Raw genomic sequence first — 19,440 nt, 5'->3', positions numbered from 1 at the left:
CAGTGCATCTCCTCCTCATGGACTGCCTATTGCGGACAGTCTGAGCACTGATGGAGGGATTGTGTGTTCCTGGTGTGACTCGGGCAGTTGTTGTGGCCATCCTGTACCTGTCACGCAGGTGTGATATTCGGATGTACCGATCCTGTGCAGGTGTTGTTACACGTGGTCTTCCACTGTGAGGATGATCAGCTGTCCTTCCTGTCTCTCTGTAGCGCTGTCTTAGGCGTCTCACAGTGCGGACATGGCGATTTATTGGCCTAGCCACATCAGCAGTCCTCATGCCTCCCTGCAGCATGTCTAATGCACGTCCACGCAGATGAGCAGGGACCCTGGGCATCTTTCTTTGGGTGTTTTTCACAGTCGGTAGACAAGTCTCTTTAGTGTCCTGCGTTTTTAGAACTGTGACCTTAAATGGCTACTTTCTGTAAACTGTTACGGTCTTAACGACTATTCCACAAGTGCATGTTAATTAATTGATTATGGTTAATTGAACATGCATGGAAAACATTGTTAAAACCCTTTACAATGAAGATCTGTAAAGTTATTTGGATTTTTACAACATTATTGTTGAAATACAGTCCTGAAAAAGGGACGTTTCTTGCTGATATATATATATATATATATATATATATATATATATATATATATATATATATATATATATATTGTGGTTTACTGTTCCAACAACATGCAACATAAAGTAATAATAATAATCGACAAGTAAACCTGTCTTTCGATGATGAAACAACACGCACAGACACACATTTGCTGATCCGAGTGAGCACTTAGTCCTCAGGGGTGGATGATGCAACCATTCGTCTTTACATCAACTAACTTTGTTCGTGCGCTCACAAGTACCTGAATGTGTGTGTTAATCTTTTGTATGGTTAACGTGTTGGCCTTGCCAAATCCCCTGCCCCCTATTTGCACTATCCTATCCTCAGTGGACCTGGGAGGGGCAGGAAACACAGGTGTGGATCTGAGGGATCAGGTTACATGACAATGATAATGATATACAAGAAGGAGGGGGAAGGGAAAGAGAGAGAGTGTGTGTGTGTGTGTGTGCGCGCGCGCGCATATTGGAGAGACAGTGGCTTTCCAAGAACTGACCTAAACAAATCAAAGCCCTGTCTGACACAGGACTCATGTGCAGACTCAGCAGCCTCCCTCCTCCTCCCCCTCCCCTCGCTCCATATGACCTCAGAAAAGACGGATGGCATTTTTCCAGTGATCTGTCCTTTCTCTGCCGTCGGCTTTAAATCTCGGCGCTCGCCCGAGCAAGTCGCCGTCTCCCTGATGTTTAAACGGAGTGTGTCTGCCTGCTCCCCCCCCCCTATTCCCCCTTCACTCCTTCACCCAAAGAACACAACACCAGCCAAGCAACACCACCCCTCCCCATGCACCCCCCTCTCTCTCTCTTATGTCTCCTTTTCTTCTCCAGCAGCATACTCAATCATCCCCCCCTCCTCTCTCTCTCTCCACCCCTCCCCATTCCACTGAATGCACAATCCTTACTTCAGGCAACCAGGCTCGGCCTGAGGGCATGAGTGCAGACACACACACACACACACACGTACACCTTTCAGTGTGTGCACATCTGCACAAGATGAGACGCCCATCAAAGACAGAAACAAGAGAGAGAGAGATACCATACAAGGCCTGTTGTCTCTCTCTCTCTCTCCTAATCACTCTGTGTATTCTCTTTATACCCACATGACCACATTCCAGTCTTCACACCACCCGGCCTGTACCTGCTGCAGAAAAGTGATATTCCTCGTTACATTAGGAAGGTGGAATCAGCAGTCAGGCGAGACAAGAACGTAACACTGAGGTTCTGTACATTTAAAAAAAAAAAAAAAAAAAAAAAAAAGTAGGCTAAAAGCAGAATTGCCCTGAAGGCTGTACACGCGCACACACCAATAGGAGCCAAGCTGCATCAGATCTGTTTTGGGAACAGACGCACGCGCTCACACACGGCGGTCTGTTATTAGCTACTGCGAGAATGAGATGAGGAAGGAGCTCAGAGAGAGCGTGCGCGCGCGAGAGAGAGCGATTAGAAGAGAAAGCGAGAGAGGCTGTGGAGGGGGAGGGCGGGAGGATGTTCTGCTGGAGATAATGAATGAATGAATAAATGAATGAAGTGATCAGTAAAAGGGGGGGGGGCAGTTTAGTAGGTCAATCCCGGGGGGGGGGGGGGGGGGGGTTTATAGATTGTATATATATATATATATATGATAGATAGATAGATAGATAGATATGTATGTATGTGTGTGGGATCTAACGGCATACTAACACAGAGTTCAGACACTTTTGATGTAGGTGCGTGCGTGCGTGTGTGTAAGTGGGGATCGTGTTACAACCGATAATGACATGAAACGTTCTGGTGTTGTTGTTTTTTTTCTTTTCTTCTTCTTCTTCACTCTTCTAAGTGGATTGATTTAATGAGGTGAAGACACGACTTACACTCATGCCAGGGACTTGGGTGTGTTCACACAAAAACACACACACAACAATCCAGGATGCCGGTAAATGACACAAGCCATGCCAGGCACGTATACAAGCACATGTACACAATACATGAACATGCACACAGCAGTGAGAGCACACAACACACACACACAAACACACACACACACACACACTCTTTCTCTATGTGTGTGTGGCTAACAATAGTCAGCTGAGTGCTAAGGTTCACACTGATCATCCCACAGTCCAAAGCACAAATGGATTTCCACTTCCTGCTTTTCTCTCAAAAGGACGAAAGAAAAATATATTTAAAAAAAATCAACGAACAAAACACAGGAAACCGAATAAATCGGCAACAAATGCAATGCAAACGTCAAGAAGCGAGCTATGCATCACACAGTCCGTGTAAAAGGAAAGAAGAAACAGCTTGTGGTGTTAACAGAGCGGCGAGTGAAATGTGTGACAGTGCAGAGCACTACAGGCTTCCTTTGTGCAGCGTTATTCCTGAAAAGCCCACTGCAACTTTTCCCTCTCCTTCACGTTCTCTAGAGCTCCTTCAGAGCTGCTGACTTTGCTCGAGGCATGCATGCTTGGTTTAAAAGCACATGAAAAAAAAAAAGTGGCACAGCATAAAAAGGAAAAAAAACAGAGGAGAAAAAGAGAGAAGGAGAGAGAGAGAGAGAGAGAGAAGGAGTGAGAGAGAGAGCTGGAAAGGCAGCGTGTCTTACCGTGGATTTAATGTCCAGGCGCACTAATTCCACAGCGTGTTTGGGGAGTCGCAACTCGCACACAGTCCAGCTCAGCAAATCTGTGCTCCTGTTTTCCCTTTAAACCAGCAGCAGGCTTCTCTACCTGCCCCCCCTCTCTCACACACACACACACACACACACACACACAAGCTGGCAGCAGCACATAAAACACAAACCATGTGAAAGCTGACAGTCAGGAGGTGAAATTCCACCTAAATGCAAACAAATCATAAATACACACACACAACACACAGGCACTCACTCCTCTCTTTCTTTACCTTCTTCTGCCTCCCTCACTCCCTCACAATCTCTCTCTCGCACGCATACACACACACGCACATACACACGCACACACACACGCTCTCTTTCTTTCTGGCTTCTCTCCATTCACCAGTCAAACAAAGAAAGGAGCTGAGCTCTCTCTCTCTCTCTCTCTAACACACACACACATGCATACACACATACATACACACACCACACACACACAGCTCCTAAGCCCAACCCCCCTCGCTATAGGCCAGCCTGCCTCTCTATTTTTTTCATGCCTATTTCTAAACAGCCCCTCCCCCACGACAGTCACCCCTCTCTCCTCTCTCCTCCCAGTCTCTACTCGCCCTCCTTCGCAGTCTCTTGCTTCCACACACACACACACCCCTCTCTCTCTCTTTCGCTGTGTGTTATGCAGACTGGGATTTAACACGGGATTGTTAAAAAAGTGGAAGAAACACTTTACTCTCTTCCTTTCAATTCAGCTCTCCAAGTGTCGCGTATAAGTTACAAAACATGTTTAAAGCAGCGGTTTGTAATTCTCCCAAAAAAATTCTATACCGATTATAATCATTTAATTGGAATAACCGACACACCATAGCGAAAGTTTGTTATGCAATGTAACCGTGCCATGGATCAGGCTAGTTGCAAAGTTTTCAGGCTTTTGTCAGTCGTTTCTGGCCCTGAAATTAACTCCACCAGATAGAACAAACTGACCTACTCAGCACTTGTCCCTAAAAGCCAGCTGTTTTTCAAAGGAATTCCACATTAATCAATCTATTTCTCTCCCTCTCTCTCTGTAATATGCACCTGTATATACAGTCAAGCTAAAATTATTTATACCCCTGGCAAATTCTGACTTTAAGTTACTTTTATTCAACCAGCATGTTTTTTTCTTGATTAGAAAGGACACAGGCGTCTTCCAGAAGATAATAAGACGATGTACAAAAACTATTACTCATCTTTTATTTACATTTGAACAAAAAAGGGCATGTCTAACATTATTAATACCCTTCTCAATAACTAATAGAAAAGTCCTTATTGGCTATTACAGCAATCAAACGCTGACCACCTTTCACACGTCTCCACTGGTATTTGTGCTCATTCATCATTAGCAATAAGCTCCAACTCTTTTAGGTTGGAGGATCTCCTTCCCCTCAACCTGATCTTAAGATCCCTCCGCAAATTCTCAACTGGATTTAAGTCAGGGTTCTGGCTGGGCCACTGCAAAACGTTAATGTTTTTGTCTGCTAATTTTTTTTAAATATATTTATTGAAAATAAAAAAAATATTTATATATATTCTTATTAAAAAAAAACTTGCTGGTTAAATAAAAGTCAGAATTTGCGAGGGGTATGAATAATTTCAAGCTTGACTGTATACACACACACACATACACAGTGGTTACTCCTTACACCCCTGCTTTTTATTTTTCTCCGTAAGAATTTTATGAAACCGATTGCATGCACCTGTGTTTAAAACGTGTTTGCATCAGTGGAAAAGCCAAGCGAAGTGAGTTTACATATTCTTTGTGGGGTTTTTCCTGGATTTTGTTCAAGACTTAGTAAAGACATAGCACCATGGGTCCGAAGAATGCCAATAGGCACGGCAGTAAGAAGACAACTGAGCCACTTTGGGTTTGGTTTTTAAAGCAGCCGGTGTCGAGAGGAATTATAAATTATGGATAAGTGAGGTTTAATATCCATTTCATATTTTACTTATTTCCTGTTTTTATATGCAAAAATATGATTATAGTGGTGGAAATGGGTAATGATGGTAATATTTTTGGGTGGTTTGAGCGAATTTTCTGCATTCACATTATTTCCTTCGGGAAAATGCGTCCGGAACAGATTAAGTTTGTATGCCGAGTTTCCATTGTACTGTATATAAAACAGAAGTTCTGTTTGGAGCTCTGTGTGTTTGTCAAGCAGTTTCATCACAGGTGTGTCACAAGCATTCCTTGCGCAATGTAACGGTGGGAAAACTTTTATGTCGAAACGTGACGTACCAAACATCATCAACTTTTCTGACACACTGAGAATCGTCAGCGGCGTTTCCTCACTTAAACGTAACCGCGGCGGAAAACGTCAGCTATGTTAGATTGAAAGCTTGTAGCTACTGAAACCTTGGATCAGACAGCGACAGTGCGAACAACAGGGCTGCCAAAACACTGGCAAGTTGACTGCACACTCTATCCGCAGGTAATGGTAGCACGAGGTCATCAGGAACCTCTAGTAAGTAAATCAACGTTAAGCGTGAATGCCTCCGGATCCTAACATGACAGGATCTTTCTAGAAACAGTCTCAAGGCTGCATGTGTAAACAGAAGCGGATTCGTCTGCAGAGAAAAGAGAAGGATTACCCCGACCTCGCTTCAGGTGACTGATTTAAAACATTAGCGCGGTCACGGTTCAGCCGGAGAGAAGACGCAGGGGATAAACAAATGGATTAGTTTGACATGTAAACAGAGGCAGATCCAGGGTGAGATTTGTTACAGGTCACTTCCTGTGTAAACGTGAATCTGAAAAAACACCGTCTGAAGGCTGTCTGACACAAAGTAGGAAAGGCATCAGTAAAGATAAATTAATCACTGCAATTTTGGTTTTGTTGGAAAACATCAATTCAGAGCAAGTGGTTCACCCTGAATATGTAAATAACATATTGCCCCTTTAACCATTGCTTGTGCAGATACTGCAGACGCTGGGACAACTGTGAGAATATGGACACTTATGTGGATGACACCCACATACACACCCACACACACACCCACACGTCTATGTAATAGTGTGCTGTAGGTGCAAAATGCTGGTGCATCTGTGGTAAGGAGTGCAGGGGTATGAGGGCAGACTTTAAAGACACAGCTGGTTGAGTCTCAAACACTTTCCCTGTTGTTAAAGACTACACGCAAAGACAGCGTTTCACAGAGGAAGTCGAGAAGTAGCGTCTCTTTAGAAACCTGCTAACTTTCAATGCAGTGACATCATACAGCTTTAAAAATACGACAAAGAGATATGCTTGTTTATTGAGTTCCGCTTCTGTTGACGATAAGAGGCGTTCAAGTCAAAGCAGGACTTTTGATGTGCAGAAAACAGAACACCAGACTCCTTTAATTTCTCTCTATAATCCCCCGCTACACTAATGCACTGATCCCGACGTTTCACTAGTGCTGAGAGAGAGACAGAGAGACACAGGGCTAGAGACAGATAAAACAGGACACGGTCATGGAGACTACAATGTTTTTTCCAAAGTTTTAGTTCCAAGTACATTTGTCAACATTCCTGATCTAACACCACACACAAGAAAACTCACAGCTAATACCCTTTTTTTTTTTTAAATACAAGAAATTGTTTGAATTATCAGAGCAGCTTAAAAATAAAGGCACAATGCAATCCAGACCCAGAGCTGTTCGAGGAGGAGCTAACAGACACAAGTGCTGCATTCACACTAGCAAGTGACAAGTCTTGCATCTCACTGTGCAGTTTGTCTGTTACCGTCCTCGCTTTTGTGCAAGGTGCTTTTTGGGCATCTGCTATAACTTCCAGTATGAGAGTAGCCAGAATGTACACACACTTTACTATGAAGGTTATGTCACCATGTTTTTAATTTTAGTAAACCACAATAAAAGAGGAGACAGTGGGTCTTTCTTTACTTTAGGGCCTTGAAATGTGCCAGTCAACTAAAAAAAAAAAAACAACAACTTTTCTTAGCCTTCTTAAGATAACAAACTGACCCTTTTAGTTGAGATAGGTTGTTTGTAATGGCTTGGGTCCTTTGCGGTTGCTCCTATTAATCACACTAAGAACCTATAAGGAGATTTAATCAAGAAGCAAAGTTTGTGTATGGTGGTGATAAGGGTTGTTGGGTGAGTGTGTATTTCCAAGAAAATGACCAAGAAAAAAAAACAAAATTGTCATTGGTTTGGAAGGCACAAGAGAATCGGATCACGTTTATGTGCAGTGATCACTTTTTAGAAGTTAACTTTAAAATATTAAAGTTATTTTTCCCTCGCACAACAAAATGCAACAATGATAACTAACGCTAGTTAAACATTTTGCAGGTGGTGTCTTACTGCTACATGCAATACAGATTTAAAATAATAACTAAGCAACACAACAGGAGTGGCCGAGGCACTGCAATGAGCTCTAATCACGCTTCTCCCTTGCTTTGCAATGATACACGTCTTTAGCGGTGGCTCACTGGATCTTTAAGCAAACGACAATAATGTTAACGTTGAGTGGCATAGTGTTGAATGTTTGTTTACATTTGAGCATTTGGCACAAATTCTTATCTAAAGCGACCTTCCTGAGAGTAGTCCAACGTCCACTGAGGGACGCTAGGTTAACGCACAGAACAGTACAAGAAAAGCTATTCCTAACCACAAGCTTGCATGCTTTCATTAGTTTGCTGAAATAGAAGGATGTCTGGAGGACAACATAGTCACACTTGTCTCTAATACACCTGCATAACAGGAAAGACTCGTCAATTCTTTGTCCATATTGTCCTATGGAAATAACGTCTCAACTACCATTCACCCCATCTCGTCCATCTGCTTTTTACTTCCAGCCCTCCAAATTAATTTTCTGACAATACCAACACCCCATTCCTTCAGGTCTGCTCGACTCAGGAAAGGACAACATGTCAATTCAACATGGCCGCTCCACATCCGTCTCACGTGATTCCGTCTCGTGTGGGACGGCCGATAGTCAAAGTGGTTTACACCTGGCATTAGGAGTGCCACACATCTGCCACCCCATCTCTTCTTCACCCAGACGAGTGGAAGTATAGAGACAAGGTGGGAAGAATATATATATACACACACACACACACACACACACACACACACTAAGAAGGAAGTGAAAATGTAGGAAATAAAAGCATGCTCTTTTTCTTTTCTCCAGTGGAAATAATTTCCTCTCGCTCCGCACGTCGCGTCACTCGTGCGGTTTCTTTATTTCTTCATTCTGATTAATTGTCAATTAATGTTTAACGAGCTACAGCTGTGCGCAATTACTGCTGGAAAAAGTTGTCTCTTAAAGAACGGTCGGGGGCTCGCGGCTGAACATCAATTCTACAGGCGTGTTTTTCTCCGGATGAAATGGCGCGGTGACGTCAGAATCATTTCGACTCGCGCCTGCGCCGTTACATGATGGTCTCGTACAACAATAAGACGGGTTTATAAACACTTCATAAGAGACCTCCGGCAGGCACATCCCGACTACACGGCTGACGATATTAAATAGTCAAATGTGTTTGTGTCAGTGTGCAAGTAGTTTCTTATTTATTAAAATCTGATACCTCATTCCATCTGTTTGGTGTGTAGATGATGAGCTATAGTGTCTAAACAAAAGCGTGTGTGTGAGTTGCGCATGTTGTATCAAATATCACTATGCCCATTTCCTTCGTCCAGCTTGGTTGCGAGTGCATCGATAATCTATTAATGCGCTGATCTGCTCTCAAGAACACACACACACACACACACACACACACACACACACACACACGGGTCTCCTTTTACCTACCAGTGATCTGATGTCTTCTTCCTGTATGGGAGTGGCTCCTTCCTGGCCCTGCAATTACAGGATACACAATCTGTTAACAAACATGAAAACCATTAGACCAGAAAGAGCCACTAAACACACACACACACACACACACACGCTTTGCAAGGACTATGTGCAGTCAGTACTGTCATAAAGCGCACATCCATACTACTCCTGATTACTGCTGAGTGTGTGTACAGACAACCAGAGGCCATGAACCTTAAACTTACACACAGGCAGTACAAACTAGCTCAGACGTAACAGTCTCATCACAAGCTGCAGATAAAAATAACACAAATAGGACACTAACAGTCAACATAATTCAATATACAGTACATATGAAAGTAAATTAGATGGCGCAGAGATTCACACACACACACAACTATATTAAATTAATAGACAGTGTAATTTAACACAACATAATTGGGGTTCTTCAGCCAATGTTTAGAGCATGATGTTTCTTTCAGAAACCTCTAGCAGGACCTAAACACGGTCACTTTTACTATTTATACATTATATAAGATGTTATATATATTTTATATAACATCTTATATTTTCTATTATAAAACCGGTTAATAAGAATAGTGTAAAGAGTGTGTGTGAATGTGACCGACACACTGTGATGAACTGGTGTCTCGTCCAGTCTATATAGTTCCACCTAACACAGGGCGTTCCCCAGTCCACATCCAACCTGAACAGGATAAAATATTCCCCAAGTTGAACAAATATATTCAACAGAAAGAAAGAATATACATCACAGTGCATGGGAATAAAACTAAAAATCAGGAACAAAGACGTCTGGCTTTATAATGTTAGCCACATGGTGAGGGATAGTTTGTTTACGGCAACAGAATAGAGTAAGCTACACTGAAATGTTGCATTCAAAATGTTAAATTCAATCAGAATTCCTCATTAAACTTAGTCAGGAAGTCATCCTTAACCCCAAACTAACCAAGTGACATCTTAACAACGCTGAAGGCGTCCAAAATATGCAATAATCGCCTTTAAAACAGTGCAATGTGTCTGATACTTGTGCTCTGTAAAGCCTTCATAACTACGCTAAATTGGTAATGTCTGAGGCTGGTGACTCTAAATGAACGTCTCCTCTGCAGCAGAGGTAAGTCCTGGTCTTGCTTTCCTGGAAAGGTCTTCATGAGAATAGGGCTGCAACTAATGATCGATTAATCTGTCGATTATTTTTTCGATTAATGGATGAATCAGATAAAAAACTCTTTACTCAAAAACAACTAAAATCTTTAGAAAGAGCACAATCACGTTGCTCCTTGAGCTGTTATGATAATAATAAAATAAAATAAAAATGGACTAACAAAAAATCATACACATGTATGCTTTACATCTGCCAAATATATACAGTGGAACCTTGGATTACGAGCATAATTCGTTTCGGAAGCGAGCTCTGCACTAAAGAATTGCAACAAAGCAGTGTTTCTGTGTAGAGCAGGGAGAAAAAGTGTGTGTGTCTGTAAAGGCGAAAGTAGGAGGGGTCTGTTGGTCTGTGTGTGTAAGGCACATTGTCCAATGAAACGTGCGCACACCGACACCCACACAGCAGGCAAAGAGCAGGCTAAGCCTTGAGCAGAGAGAGACAATGGATCTTTAACCTCTCTAATAAGACTTGCTTTTGCTTTACACGCATACAGACACAAAATAAAATATGTTTTACGTGCACACACGGGGTCACAGTGTTATAGTAAACAGTACACCCGTGCACGGATGTTGAGTAAGAGAGCACTAAGCACTAAGACCCAGCAGGGGAGATGATTACCCGATTACGGATTTCTCTGCCTCCACCATGTATCTTTCCTCTACATAACAACGCAGAAAAACGTCTAATTGTGAGGCGTGTCCAAACGTTTGACTGGCACATACGCACATATTGGTTACATTATTTCTCCAAAGGTTTGTAATCTGACCATCACACCCACATGTGCTTGTTTGAGAGTTTGTCCACCCCTTGACGATGATGATGATGATAACCTGCACTCTCCTGGGAAGACTTTCCACTAGAGTTTGGCACGTAGCGCTGAGGATTTGTGCTCATTCAGCCACAAGAACATTAGTGAGGTCAGACCTGGCACATGGTCAGCGTTCCAGTTCATCCCAACGGTGTTCAGTGGGGTTGAGGTCGGGGCTCTGAGCTCTCAGGACACTCTATCCTGGGCGTGGCTTTGCACTCATGGGCACGGTCATGCTGGAACATGCATGGAAGGTAAAGGGGAAATGTTACAATGCTACAACACTACAAAGACACAGTACGGGATTATTTGCTTCTAACTTGTTGGTGTCCACATACTTTTGGCTATACAGTATTTATGGACCAGACTGTTGTTAATAACAAAGCATCCATCACTTTGTAATTTGAACACAGAAATAAATATATGACATGATTGACATAATTCCGAGCTATGACTTTCTACTTTCTAGTTAATTTGAACACAAAGTTTATTACATCACTCGCCTAACTTCAGCATTACACACCAAGTATGTGCTGGCTTACTGGTTTATTACCTAATTTATTTATTATTTAATATACTCTCCCATAGCCCATCTCCAGCAGTTGGGGAAAAACATGCCCGTACCCTGTGTGTAGTGTGTGTGACCCTGCTCATGAGGTGAAAAACCAGAAGCCATACCACTTCCTGTTTAGACTAGAGGGACAGAGGAGGGTGAAATTATGGCATGACGACATCACCACGGCTGGTCGTTGCTTCAATTAGCGTAATCTCTAATCTCTACAACCCAGACCTCTCTCTACCTCGCGCGCGCACACACAGGGTCAAGCAGTTGTCGTGGTGATGTTTTGCACAGTGTGTGTGCTGGTGCTCTGTGTGTGTTCATGAAGACAGAGGAATTTGGCTGCTGTTTTTTCAACACCCCCCACTCTGCTCAGCCTGGAGAATGTACACATGCATGCTGCACAGCTGGCCAAACACACACATACAGATACAAAGACACACACACACTTGCATGACGGTGTATACGCATTTACATCTACACTTGTACATGGACACACACACACGGATGTGCATATACGCTATTGTTTGCGTTCCATCACTTCAAAAGATTTGTTTAGGCGTCATTTGCTTGAGGACTCAGAGTAAAGCCCTCACCCCCATTCTGGCTGTACGATGGTTTGCTCTGCCATGTGGAATGTGCAGCGGGAACAGCTTGCATTTAACGAGAGGGTGGAGCGATCCGCGGCAGGGCTGGAGAGTTTATCCGGAGCACAGGGCGGGGTGGGGGTGAACGGGTTTATGGGATATTTTTAGCTTTTGCCATTTCTGCTCCCAACATGATAAAACTGTCACAGCTAGACAGCACAAAGTAGAAAAACATACACACATTCATGTTTACAATTCTATCTATCTATCTATCTATCTATCTATCTAGTCTGTTCTTTCTCTCTCTCTTCAGGTGATGAATATTCCCACCAACCCACTAACACACCTAATCAGAGAAAAACCTTTCGCATCTACTCAACGCTTAAATGTCTGAGTGCACTGGATCAATATACATATATATGTGTGTGTGTGTGTGTGCGCGCGCATTAGGCTCTTGCATCAAAGAGGCTGGATTAAACAGATCCAAATGTGTGACACTGCTGAACATATAGCTCTGGTTCAGGCTAGAAGTTTAACACAGTGATACAGTTGAGAAAGCAGGAGCGAAGCCAAAATAGTTTAAAACTTCAGGAGCAGTGAATTCATCATCCCCCCCACCCCCCCAAGTGTTCAATACTCACACCATATGTGGGTCATGATTACTGTAAGACCATAAAACCATCAGTCATGATGTCATGATTATCGTAAATATTCAATTTATTCTCCCGGTATCATCATTTTAAACTTTAACTGTTTAAATCTTAATTGCATTTATATTATAACATGATGCATTTCTGATGGACTTAAAAAAAAAAGCACAAGGTAAAATGTAAAATAAGCATAGGTAGTGTTTTTCTTCTACTGTTTTGCTTTAGTTGCCATGGTGACCTTTTTAAACACCCAATCGGCTGAGTAAAGCTCACTAGCCAGCGGTGCTGCACAGTAGTGCAGTGTGCAGCTCTACCAGCCCACAGCGCCAGCGTTCCCAGGTCCATCTTGGGTTATGGCTTTCCTCCTACCTCCAAAAACCTCCCAGTGGACAAGGTTTATAAATGGGTGTGTGTAAGGTGCCATGTGACGGACCGGTCCGCATTCATTATGTACCTCACAGTCAGTGTACCCAGGATCGCCAGCGATACTGACTGGAAAGCTACAGTGGAGTGAAAAAGTTTCACTGTTTTTTTTTTCTATAAAATATTTGTCACACTTCAATAATTCAGACCATCAAAATAATTTTAATACTAGGCCAAAATAATTATAGTAACAACAAAATGCAGTTTTTAAATGATGATTTCATTTATTAAGAGGAAAAAGCTGTATAAACCTGCCGGGCCCTATGTGAAAAAGTAATGGCCTCTTAAACCTAATAACTGGATGTGCTACGCATGGCGGCAACAACTGAAATCAAGTTTTTGCGAATTTTGGCCCACTCTTCATTGTAGGGTTTTTCGAGCATGAACAGGCTGTTTAAGATCACATCACAGCATCTTTAGGATTTAAGTCCGAGTTTGACTAGTCCACTCCCAAACTTCAATTTTGTGCTTTTTGAGCCGTTCACTGAAGAACTTGTTGGTGCGTTTCGAGTCATTGCCTTGCTGCAAAACCCAAGCGTACTCGAGCCTGAGGTGACGAACTGATGGCCGCACATTCTCCTTCAGGAATTTTTTGGAAGAGCACAGATTCATGATTCCATCAATAATGGCAAGTCTTTTAGGTCCTGAAGCTGCAAAGTTCCAGACCATCACACTATCACCACCATGTTTGACTGGTGATGTTCTTTTTATGAAATGCTATTTAAGTTTTCCGCCAGATGTAGACAAAAAGTTAAGAACATCAACATCTAAAAAACTTCCTCATTTAAGGTCAGTGTTCATGATGGAAAAAGGGGTTAAAGGAAAAGTTCCAAGATGAAAGCCACTCCTGAACAAAAAGGCCCGTTAAAAAGTTTAACTATTTGTCTAATCAGTCCACAGAATATTTGCCTTTTGGGTTAATCAATATATTGGTTTGGCAAATATGAGACGAGCCTTTTTGTTCAGCAGTGGCTTTCGTCTTGGAACTTTTCCACTGATCCTATTTTTCCTCATGAACACTGACCTCAACTGAGGCAGTTCTTTAGAGGTTGTTCTGGGTTTTTTAATGAGCTCCTGGACGAGTCGTCATTGTCCTCTTGGAGTTAGTTTGGTAGGCCGGTCACTCCTGGGACGGTTCACCACTGGTCCAAATTTTCTCAATTTGTGGAATCCCAGTGCCTTAATTTCTTTCTCTCTCATCTGTTCTTGAATTTCTTTAGATCACGGCATAATGTGTTGCTTTTTGAGAACTTACTGTGCTTCAATTTTGTCAGACAGGTGATATTTAAGTGATTTCTTGATTCAACAGGCCTGGCAGTAATCAGTGGCAAGTGAAATTTAAGTGAGTTTCCAGAAAAAGTGGTTAATTACAGTTAATTTACGAAAATATTCAAGTTTTTGATAATCTGAATCCTTTAAGTGTAACAAATATGCAAAAAATAATAATAATAATAATTAAAAAGGGGCAAATACTTTTTCACAACACTGTACCAGTTACTACAGTAAATACATTGCAGCTGTGTTGCAGTGAGATATATTTGTCTCCTCCAGTACCTACTGAACATTGTACTTTTATGTACAGTTTCTTTTTTTAAATCATTAATGTTATTATACCAGACCTTTACAAAACGCATAGCAGACCATTCGTCTGTCTACGCGTAATCCTTTTACAAGCCATCAACCCTTTAACGTGGCTTAAAAGCATGGCTGCAGTAGAAGCCATGTGAAAGATACGCGAGTGCATGATAGCATTTTGCTTTTGTGCTAGTCCGCTGGCAAACAATTTACTCCACGTCCAACATCTCCTCAGCTAACATACTGAGCTTCCAGAGCACACCTTCATTTAGACCTCATCCAATGCTTTTGTATTCACATCTGTAAAGTGATGTGAGTGTTTGTGTGAGCGGCAGGGATCTTTAACTCCAGTCCTAAAGGGCATGCATAATACACAGTTAGGTGATTCCTCTGCTCAAACACAGCTGAGTTAACTAATCTGTTAAATACTAGGTTCAGTGGGTGTGGTTTAGTGCTGGTGGATTACATACTGTGCTGGACACTCGTCATGCAGGACTGGAGCAGGATCCATGGACTAGTGTGTAACCACGCACCTGGGGGGCATCCTATCAACACGATCAACTGTCAAAATGATCAACTTTTAGAAGAAGTTAGGAGTTTTCCTTCCTGTTTTTAAATTATTTTATTGGTAAATAAACACATCAATGCTATATTTTTCGAATGCTGACTTTTACCCTGGACACATTCATACAGCGAGAGTGTGCGCACTTACAAAGCTCAGCATGCCCTATATAACCCTGTCTACTCATTGTGGTTAAGTATAATCGTCACATTCTGAACACACCACAGCACTACAAAGATCTCCGAGAAACCTCCACTTCTACTTGCTTTCATTTTGGACACAATGCAAAATAGTAGTTTTTGGTGGTTTTTGTGTGTGTGTGTGTGTGTGTGTGTATGAGTTACATATTTACTCTGGTTGCCAGGATACCGGCGCGGGGCACATGCTGAAGCGTGACGGGATGGGACGACCTTTTTGACCTCACCAGTAGCCAGGCTTTTTATGTCTTAAGCCCTATTCGAACGGGACTAGTCTCCAAACGACGTGCGAGGTCGAATTTTTTTCAGACGAAGTCTGTCATTTCATGTATGCATTCGGACCGGACTAACATCTCCGTGTTTATTACGGAGGTAGGTGTGTGTGTGTGTGTGTGTTTTACATGTGGGCGTTGCACAAGGCCACATGTCCAGGATGCGTGGATTGCGTATGGTCATTGGTGCGCAAACTTGAATACCGGCGTGCTAGAGATAGTACGGTAGATCACGTTGACCAAAACACAAAAGAAAACGCGTTTTGGAAAAAAAAAATTTTCGGCAATTACAGACATTCGCATTCGGACGGGATTAGATCTCTCAGAGGACCTCCGAGTTTGCTAAAAAACAGTAAGTAATTTGCTCTGGAATTTTTACAGAGGTCGTGTGAGAGAAAGACAGACATGGCAGATTCGGATGGGATAAAAATCACAAAGTACGTCTGTGAAACAGAAATTTATAGGGCTGGACCAGAATATTCGAATATTCGTTTGGAGGGATGGCATTCGATTTTTCATTTTGAGATTCGAATATTCGAGAATTAAAACTTTTTTTTTTACACATGACATCGATTCCTGCGAAACGGTTCTTATTCGCGCTTAAATGACTAGCCCTTGCGGCAACGCCAACATCGTTATTTACTTTATCTCAGAGAGAAGACAAAAATGACGAACACCTCAGTTGTGTGGAAGCACTTTAAATTGACTAAAGACAAAACAAAAGCAGTGTGTCAAATATGCGATTTCAGCCCTAGAAATTTCTCTAACGACCCCCTGTAAAACTAGTCCCGTCCGAATAGGGCTTTAGCCGCTTCTCTCTAATTCTTGGTCTTTACCCTCCGACCATGGAGCAAGCTTGTGGAGCAACGGTGTGCGTGTGTGTTTAGGTGTGATGACAAAAGCTAAACAGAGAACGAACAACGATCCCTAGGCAAAAAAATTGGTGGAGGAATTACATTTAATTTACTTAGTGTATACAATTCAGCATCAAGTGCACTGTTGCCAGTCGATGAATATAAACAACTATATACTGTAACCCAAACTAACCCAGCTCTCTGTACCTAGCTCTATCTGTCATTGGATCACCATGTTTCTGACAGACAGGTAGCAGCTAGTGAGACCGGGGGAATTCATGTCCAACAGAATACCCATAGTGTATCAATGTTTTTGAATTTTACTCGTTAACCATTAAAGGTTACCTATTATGCAAAATTCACCAAAATTCACCATGCTTTTAGTTTTAAACACGCCAATTAGATTTTTCCGCTTTTGTGACCTCATACAAGACATTTCCTTTCCGTGGCTTGTTGCTCTGCTCTGAAGGATCGTGGCTCAGCAGTAGCTCGTTTACATACAAACTGAAACGGCTCATTTGGAGGAATAAAATAAAGTAGAGTTTGAAGTATAAATTATTGTATAATATGAAGAATATATCAGATGGAGCATTAACATACACTTCGGTGGACCTTATTAGTCACGCATTTAAAGCATAAAGACGTCTTAATTCGCTTTGTGATAGTTATTTAAAGTTTTTCATTAACCGTGGCGCCTAATTGTGTGTGTTGTTTTTTCCGTTCGATGTCTCCGCTCTTGCTGTGTAACACTCCATAAAGAAGATCCTGTGTAATAAATAGCAAAAGAGCACGCGGGCACATCGTTTTCAAAATATTAAACCGAAATCAAGTGCTGCGTCTGGATGTGCGGGTGTCTCCTGACGGTGAGATAACAAGATAAGGCCTCATAATTCCACAGAAGACACATGGATCATTCATACAATACAAGCATGATTGATGCTGCTACTGAGGTGTAACACACCTCGGGATCGTGTTCGCATCATCACAATACAGTCGAAGAGCTGAATCTGACCCACAGTGCCTATTAAACGCTCTTAATCAGCTGAGTCAGCCAGCAGCGAGCCCTGCACACAAGCACACATCTGAATTCACTAAAGGTTTAAATACACACAGAAGAGGCGGACAGGCACGTGTATGTGCAAGCATCTGGAATCTCTTAAAGACACAAAGAGTTACTATATGTGGAAGATGAATATGGCATTCTGTGTGTCTGTGCGCGAGTGTGTGCGCGTCGGCTTCTTATGGACGATTGTTTTGATAACTTGTGGTTGCGGGGGTCAACCCGACAATGCAGTAATGACAAAAAAATAAAAGGAGTGAGAGAGATTAGTGAGCAGTCTCTGAGATATATACAAACACAAACCGCAAGCTCAGGCCAAAGCGCATGATTACGCATGGAACCGCGTCCTCCCTTACGAGGCTTTTTTCTGACCGTGTACACAGTTTATTCTCAAGTGCGCATAGTTACAGCTGTTGTTTATGAAAGTACATTAGGCCTCAAGCTCCCTGACACTGCTTATAAAGTACAACACGTGAGAGTTGCGTTACACCCTTACGGTATGGCTTTAATACTACTTGTGAATCAATAAGTATAAAATGTCGTGTGTGAAACGGTGATCTCGGCCATTTCAGACATCATCTGTAAAGCTCTCACCCAAGCTCAAATATGCGTTCTCTTCCACAAACACACACACACAACCCTGCTTTCAAGTGGATGTCTGTGATGGAGAGATGATGAAGGATCAAGGGAGGAAGGAAGAAAATAATCCAAAGCACACACCTAAAATCAAACACACATCCCCACAGCTAAAACTGTGGCGCCCCTATCCTTGCATCCTATTGGCTAAGCGGCCTGCCAGCTCCTCCCACTACAGACACCTATGGCTGCGATGGCGTCAGGGTGTCTAATCTACTCCCCTGCATAACGTCCTGGAGAGACAGAGAGATTATTATATTGTTTTTCACATCGTTTAACAACACGGTCAACATGTTGCCAGATGTGTTCTTATTTCTTTATCATTTTAATATTCAGATTATTTGTAAACTTCGAATTCACCGATACAAAGTGCACGTCTGAGCGATTACCAGTGAAGCCTGGGAAATTAAAATCGTTTTAAAAACGAATTTCAAATGACATGTTTTATTATCCTTTGATATTCAAATACTTTTCATACCACATGTTGGCAACTCAAATGGACTGGTTTTATCATGCTAATGAAGCGCCCTGAAACTGAAATTTAAACTTAAACTACAAGAATAAAAGAGACAGCAATAGAGCGGTGTAGAATTTCATGTGCTTGAAAATGTTTTTGTCTTCTTTTGTCAGCTCTCGTGTTGCAAAAATATAAGCCTGTCTCACACGCACAAGTTCTCTCTCTCTCTCTCTCTCTCTCTCTCTCGAGTAAGAGCTTAGTTATGTCCTTTTCAGTTCCTAAATATACATCCCAGGTTTCACGATACCCTCTCACGCATACACTAACAGGTCAATCTATTTCGATAAAGAGCTTAGTGCTTAAAAAGATCCTGAAAACTCATTCTTAAAGAAAAGTTTTGCATAGTCAGGAGGAACAGCTGCTATTGTCTGCTCTGGTGTTTGGAGCACGACCACGCAGACTAGTTTTTGCATGCGGGGGCAGGGGTCTGTCTGGACTCGATCATCATGTGGTTTTTAAAAGGCTTGAAATCTACTGGCATGTGTAAATAAGAAGAGGTTCCTCTAACAGTCATTAGACACACCTTCACTCATTAAATGCGTTTTCTTTAT

The 19,440-nt window shown here is 42.1% G+C and overlaps 1 protein-coding gene across 2 annotated transcripts in view; it reads right to left on the bottom strand.

Annotated features, from left to right (window-relative positions):
• kdm6ba (lysine (K)-specific demethylase 6B, a) overlaps positions 1–19,440 on the bottom strand; it is an 86,416-nt gene that overhangs the window by 35,856 nt on the left and 31,120 nt on the right. The window contains exon 3 of one of the 2 annotated variants that reach the window (XM_053491214.1): positions 8,997–9,048. The gene's annotated coding sequence lies outside the window, so the exon portion shown is untranslated. The remainder of the gene's footprint in view (positions 1–8,996; positions 9,049–19,440) is intronic. The other variant, XM_053491199.1, reaches the window with a different exon arrangement.

Source organism: Clarias gariepinus, chromosome 1, assembly GCF_024256425.1.
Source record: "Clarias gariepinus isolate MV-2021 ecotype Netherlands chromosome 1, CGAR_prim_01v2, whole genome shotgun sequence".
Lineage (NCBI taxonomy): Eukaryota > Metazoa > Chordata > Actinopteri > Siluriformes > Clariidae > Clarias > Clarias gariepinus.
The sequence above is the reverse complement of the archived record's forward strand: the minus strand, read 5'-3'. Positions and strand labels throughout refer to the sequence as shown.